Raw genomic sequence first — 6883 nt, 5'->3', positions numbered from 1 at the left:
TCATGATGGGGACTGTGAGTAAAAATGTTGATTTAAAGGGCTCCTAGACCAACTCCCAGGTGTTGTTTGACTGGCTTGCTTGCTCTCGGGTGGTCTCTCCTCTCCTCTCCCGGCATCTGCAGTCACTGCCAGCGTCCATTTGTTCAGTCTCTGGGTGGGGGCTTTGGTGAGCATGGGAGATCTGCAGGCAGGATGGGGAGCCCCTGCTTGGGAGTCCGTGAGTCCTAGCACAGGCTTGCTGCCCACAAGGTGCTCTCACCTGCAAAGCAGGGCTCTGGCCCAGATCTACACCGCCTCGCCGAGCAGGCTGGATGAGGCAAACGTGCACAAGTGTTTGGCCTTGTGTCTGGATCTCGTTGAGCATGTAATGAGTGATGTTGACTGGAAGATAAGTGCCTGGTGGAAGCAGGCTCTGAGTGCAGTTAATTAATGAATCAAACGCAGCCGCTGGTCCCTGGGGAAATGAGGCAGGTGACGTTTAATTATCCAGCTAGCAAGGGGCAGAGATACTCAGAGAGCCAGGGACCAGCTCTACTCCCTTCTGTTAGTTAAGTGTAATACAGGGTATTCCCAATTTCTATGAAGGAAGCTCCAGGGCCAAAGATCTGAGCAGTTCTGAGAAACCCAGCAGGGACCTTGTGTGAGGGCCCTGCAGGAGAGGCAGCAGGTGGGGGACCTGAAACTCTCTGGCTCAGTTCTCCCCAGTCCCGCAACACGCGTGGGAACAAGTTGTCCATCGTGTGCTCAGCCTGTGCACAAAGGGGGATCAAACTCCAACAGTTTTCTCACCCCTGACTGCCATTATTCTCCGCTACACAATGGGCACATGTAGGTTTTTCCCACCAGGACAGAGAATCTTACAGAGTGTCAGGTAGCTAATAATAAAAGGGCATGTTTGCACGAGGCTTCCCGTGAGCGGCACAGCTCCCTGACTATTGTGCACTGTACCTCCAAGCTTCCTCTGCTGCCCACTTCCCTTGGCGTGGGGGTCTATGGTCGTGGCTCCCCTTTCAGCATCTGCATGGATGGGGCCCTGCCTCAGAGGCACATCTCTCAAGCAGAAAGTTCTTCCTCATGCTCAGCTCAGACCAGCCTGGTCCTGCTTCTGGCCTAGCATTGCTCTTGGGAGTTGGATGGAAGAACTCTGCCTCTCTCGCCTGTTGGACACCAGAGAGACACAGAGGTGGCTGCAGGCCTCAAACACCCAACAGCCCAGTGCAAAGTCCATACTGTTCTCCTCTCCATTTTGCTCTGTAAGAAGTCAAACTCGGACAATGGAATCAATTAATAGCAAGGCTGTGCATTTATTAACTACTTAAATGTGCTACGCATCTGGATGTCTTTGACTTTCATTCTCAAACCAGCATGGCTGTTGTCACCCCTCCCCAAAACAAAAACACCCACACACTCAAAGAGATCCAGGGACTTGCACCAAAACTGCGCTGTCCACCGGCGAATCCCAAAGCGGCGGGAGACCAAATGCCAAAACAGAAACAGTCTGGAGGAGAGCGGAGGACGCCCCTTCTCCGGCGGGTGGGCCTGCCACCCGGGAGACCTCGGACGAGCCGTCAGCACCAGGGACAGTTCCCCGGGCCGCTCCCGGCAGCCCCCGCCGACGGCGCGCGCGGGGCTGCGGAGCGCGCTCCCCACCGGGCTCTGGCGCGCGCTCTCCCCGCCAGCGCGCGCCCCGTGCCCGGGACTGGGCTAGAGCCGCGCGCGTGCCACACGCAGGGAGGCAGCCGGGCGTCCGGAGCCACGGCCGCAGCGCGCAGCTGGCAGGGGCTCCCGCCTGGCCACGCAGTCGTCTCCCCGGGGGGGCCTCCTGGGGCTTCACGGCGCTCTCCTTACCAGCCTGGCCCCCCCGCAAGCGCCACTGTGGCCTGGGCTGTAGCAGCGGCTATTAGCTGTGCCCGGGACGGAGGGACTCCTGCCCCGTCACGTGCGCCTAAGTCCTCCGCCAGCCGGGGCAGCGTGGTTCCCATGGTTCAAGGTAAGGGCCAAGCGGACGTGTGGGTCACGGTGTGGGGGCAAGCGACGCAGGCTGGGAAGCCTGAGATCTGTGTCCATCTGTCTGGAGTATCTACTGCAGCCTGCCCTGGCCACCTGCATCAGGTCTCCTGTGCTAACACAGGTGCCTGTCTTGTGTGACCCATCCCATCATGATCCTCCTGCTAAGTGATCTGAGATGGGCAACAGGGTCTCATGGGAGAGGTGGGAGACCCACTGTTGGAAGAGAGTCTTCATTTCTCCCCAAAGGTGGCCTGGGTGGGGGGCAGGGGTTTGGAGAGGGAAAGTTTGTGGGAAGACTGAAAACCTGGTCTCATCACTGCTCTGCTACCTGAAACTGAGATGGTTCTGTTGTAAGCGCCGACTTTCCTTCCTCCAGCTCCACTCAGTGTGCTTGACCCGGGCTGACATCGCATCTTGTCTACAAATCCCCATTAAAAAAGGGGGTCATAGGTCTCCATTTGACAGATGAGAAAACTGAGGCTCAGGGAAGTTTAATCTCTCACCCCAGATCACCATCTTTTGTCCACCTTGTCTGTTCGTCTTAAAGAGTGAGGATGTAAGGGACATAGCAAACTGGCTGTTGTGTTTTACCAGCCAGAAATTACAATCTGTAAGCACAGGTTCATGTCCACCCTCCCAGCTCCGCTTTCTCAGTTATGTTATGTTATGTTACGTTTTGTGACTCTGAGGCAAGAAACTTGAGGGTCAAGTTTTACGCACCTTCTCTAGGATAAAAGAGTCTCAGAGACCTGAATCCCAGCATGCTCCTTGCCCCTTCCCAGGAAACTAGAGCTCAGGAGGTCAGAGGGACAAGGCTAGCCTTCCCCTTGAAGTCCCTTCTCCCCATGCCAAGCCAGCTCTTGGCAAGCTTCCGGGGATAATGAAAACTTCCATCTACCCCATCCCCCCTACCCACAAAAAGTCCAGACCAGTGGGAGAGCAGACCCCCCCATCTTTCCCTTCCTAACAGAGCCGATGCCCAAGCTCTACTCACCTGATACCTCCAAGCTGTGGGAGGCTGGCCTGACCCCTGCTACAGACTTGCTGAGTGCCAGCAGCTTTGCACTTTGCCTGCCAGGGAGAAATCCCTCCCACCCACTCCCCCACCCCCCCGAGGCCAGGGGCTCAGTCCCTCCCCTGCATGAGGTGGTATATCTGTCAGTGCTGTGGAAGAGACAGATACAATGGTCTCTGTGGCCAGGTCTTGGTCTCCGTCACCCAAGTTCCTGTGTGTCCTCCTGGGATCTGGGGAGAAGTCACATTCCCATGGCAGGCACCTGGAATGCCCACCAGGAAGGGTTGGAAAGCTGGGGAGCATCACTGGCTCTGGGCAAGCCACTGCCATAGGGCACAGGGGTACAGGAAGCGCCATGGCTTTTCCTCCCTCCCTCCAGCATGTGGGAGGCTCTTCAGACCCCCAAATTTCCACTGCTATGCCAGCATGGACAAGAGCCCTTGGGAAGAAGGTGGGCTCAGCTCTGTCCACTGTCTTGAGTGACCTTGGACCAGTCACTTTCCCTTCATAATTCTTCCTGCCTCTGCCTCTTCAGCAGTTTCCTCCCCATGGGTGCCACCAAAACTGGCCACACTCCCCTTCCAGACCTCAGTTTCCTATCTGTGAACAGATGGGAGGATCAGATCATCTCATGGCCCCAGGGGGCTCCTAAAGCTCTGTTCCCCTAAACTCCATGGGTTGGGTAAGCCTCAGCCCTTCCTTTGTTGCCCTGCTTCTGAAGGAGTGCAGAAAGGTTTTGAGATCAAGTTCAAACCACTGTTCCTGCCAACTCCACCCCTCACCTAGGTGGTCACTCCACTTTTTCACATTTGGGGTTCTATCTAAGTGTTGGGGCTAGTGCAGGCTCTGGGCGAGGCTTCACAGCCTGGGGACCCACACCTGCAATGTGGCCTCCAGTCTTCCAGCGGGGACTCATGACTGTGCCCAGAGGGGAGATTTGTCACATCTCAGTCAATGATATTGGGCTCAAAACTCTTGGGGCATGAGGAGAGACAGTGGCAGACTGCCCAAGCTGGCCACTCAGCTCCTGCTCCTCTGTCCCTCCCACAGCCCACTCCACACCCCACAGTCCCTGATGGAGGCTTCCAGAATGTGGCTGACTGAGGTAGAGTGCTGGTGGGTTCTGTTCTCAGGTCTTGGGGGGATCACTCACTGTCCTCATCTGCACAAGTAGGGGTGACTTTGCCTTCCTGTGGGTGCCTGGCAGCATCTGTGCAGGTGTGTTCTCAAGCCGAAGCTACCGGACCCTCACGAGGCACAGGGGACCAGAGAGGGGGCTTTGGCAGGCCTCGTGGCCTCTCTGGCTTTTCCAGTGGGGTCGGCGGCTCTTGGTTTGCTTCAGAAGAGCTTCGTGCAGGTGAGCGCCCTGCTGCCTGCCGGCTCCCCTCTTTCCCCTCTGAGGAAGAGGCTATAAACCAGAGGTGCTTTTTGTTTCCCCTAGGAATGAGGTCCTTGCACAGGCTCCGGTTGTTGAAGCCACTCTAGCCTGTGTCTCTGCCCAGTTCCCCTTGCTCAGAGCTGCCCTGGAAGGCCTGGGAAGGGATGATCTCTGTTGCCCCCCGGGGCACAGGTGGGCTGAGGCCAGAGCACAGAATTCAGGGGAACACTGGGGTACAGAGCTGAAGCTTGTGGCTTCCTGGTGACATTCCTGGTCTATGACATGCGGACTATGCCCTGACCGCCCTGGGGTCTTGCAGGGGAGTAGTGGAGATGTGCAAGGAGAATGTCAGGTCCTCTTCTATGTGGGGACCTTATACAAAAGTCCAAATACTGGAGGGCAATGGTCTCAAAGATTGCTCTGGGCTACAAGGCAGAGGGAGAGTGGAGAGAGAACATATGGGGCAGAGACATCAGTGGAGGCTACCCTACACATCTGGACTGGGATGGTGGGCAGTGGGCAGATGCCAGCATGGTGAGGTGCTGGGGTATGCTAGGGTGGTGTGTGTGGGGGGGGGGGGTGGCCCAGGACTGAACAAACATCACTTCTGAAAAGCATCTTTCAATGGAGCCCAGGCTGGTTAACCGGGACCTTGGTAGAGACAGGGAGAAGCTGTGTGTGTATGGGGTGAGGCAGCCTCAGTGGGCTTGGTGGAAACTTCAGCACCCATGTCAGGCCCAACTGTGTATTGCACCCTGGCAGGGTGTTATTTACCTGTCCGCTATGTGCTCCCCAGTTGACCTGGAGGGAGAGGCTCTGGCTATTCGCCTGTATGTGTGTCCTGCTTCTCCAGTGCTGGGTCCAGTGAGGGTGTGGGACTGTACAGCAACCTGGGCAGTGGCCCAGGAATGAGCTGGGCTGCTAGGACTGTGGCCATCTCTGTCATCTTCTGGAGCTACTGAGGGTGGCAGGGTGGTGGAGTGACAAAGAACACAGCCTTTAGCCCTGATCTGCTTGTGTGCGGGCTGTGTGTCCCTACTGGAGTTATTCAGCCTTTCTGGGTCCCAGGTTCCTTATGCATAAAGTGACAATCATTCTACCCATGTTATATGAGATGCCAGCTGATCAAATGGATAATCCACACACTTGCTAGTCTATCTTCTAGGCCAAGTGCACCCTGGGAAGCCTTCCTGGGCTTACTTCCTTCCTGGGCAGCCAGAAGGTGGCCTCTGGACAGCCCAGCCTTGGACGGCCCTGACAAGCAAACAAAGCCCATCCTGGGATGGCATTAGCTCCCTGGCATATACTGGCAGAGCCATCACCCCTTGCGGCTTGGTTTTTCCCACCTAGGCTCCCCAGAGCAGCACACTGGCAGAGATGAGCCCCGAGGCACTCCCAGCTGCCCTGCTTGGGAAGCATGCTGCATGACAGGGAATGTGGGGAGCACAGCGCCCCAGCCCCCCAACCCCAGGTTAGCAAGCTCCCAGTAACTGCACTCTATTCTAGAAACATGCTGGCCATCATGATAGGAACCTGGCCAGCTTACAACAAGCGGTGACAGGTGACTCTGTCTCTTCTATGCCATGTGCATGTTTAACTAATTTCTATTAAAATAAATGCATGTTTGCCAGAAAACTAAAATCAAGCCAGGGTTGGGGAGTTGGCTAAGGGGTTAAATGCACTTGCTTACAAAGCCTGACAGCCCAGGTTTGATTCCTTAGTACCCATGTAAAGCCAGATGGACAAAGTGGCAAATGTATCTGGAGTTCATTTGTAGTAGCAAAAGGCCCTGGTGCACCCATTTTCTTTCTCTCTCTCTCTCTCTCTCTCTCTCTCTCTCTCTCTCTCTCTCTCTTTTCTTGCAAATAAATAAATAAATAAATAAATTTTTTAAAAGGGAAAAGGAAAATTAAACAACCTAGCTTTTCTTGGCTTGCTGCTTTACAAACTACAAACTTTCAAGTCTTTCACAGTGGTCCACACACTTGCCTGCAGCCACACTGGGCCTCACTGTCCTTGTCCATGTATGCTCCTCCTTTGTCTCTTGCCTTAATTATTATTATTGTTGTTGATAATGAGGCCCCACGCTGTGCTACAGAGCCCCAGAGCCAACCCGACCTATCCGTCCGACCAAATCTGTAGAGCATGGCGTCTGCCCACAAGTTTGGGTTTTTATAGACCTGACAGCATCAGGGGAACACTATGCAGAAGGCCTCAGACCCAGGCTGGGGCAGGTTGGGGAGGGATGCACGCACATTCCAATGGGATTATATTTTAGTGTGAGATGGTTCTGTGTGGATGGCAGCACTGGGCAAGGAGGCAGTCACCCCTGGTTCAGAGGAAGCCACCCCAGGCTGGGGCAGTCAAGGAAGGCTTCCAGGAGGTAGAGTTTGAGCTGAACCCTGAAGGGTGAGTCAGAAGTGAGGGGAGTGTCACAAAGAGGCCAAACATTGTTGCCTTTGCTAGAGGCAGGAGATATC

The 6883-nt window shown here is 55.3% G+C and overlaps 1 protein-coding gene across 1 annotated transcript in view; it reads left to right on the top strand.

The window, feature by feature from the left end:
- Window positions 1–1751: 1751 nt before the first annotated feature.
- Fam163b (family with sequence similarity 163 member B) overlaps window positions 1752–6883 on the top strand; it is a 34271-nt gene continuing 29139 nt past the window's right edge. The window contains exon 1 of the mRNA XM_045136069.1: window positions 1752–1990. The gene's annotated coding sequence lies outside the window, so the exon portion shown is untranslated. The remainder of the gene's footprint in view (window positions 1991–6883) is intronic.

Source organism: Jaculus jaculus, chromosome 1 (genome assembly GCF_020740685.1).
Source record: "Jaculus jaculus isolate mJacJac1 chromosome 1, mJacJac1.mat.Y.cur, whole genome shotgun sequence".
Lineage (NCBI taxonomy): Eukaryota > Metazoa > Chordata > Mammalia > Rodentia > Dipodidae > Jaculus > Jaculus jaculus.
Note: the sequence above shows the minus strand (reverse complement) of the source record. Positions and strands in the feature narration are given on the sequence as shown.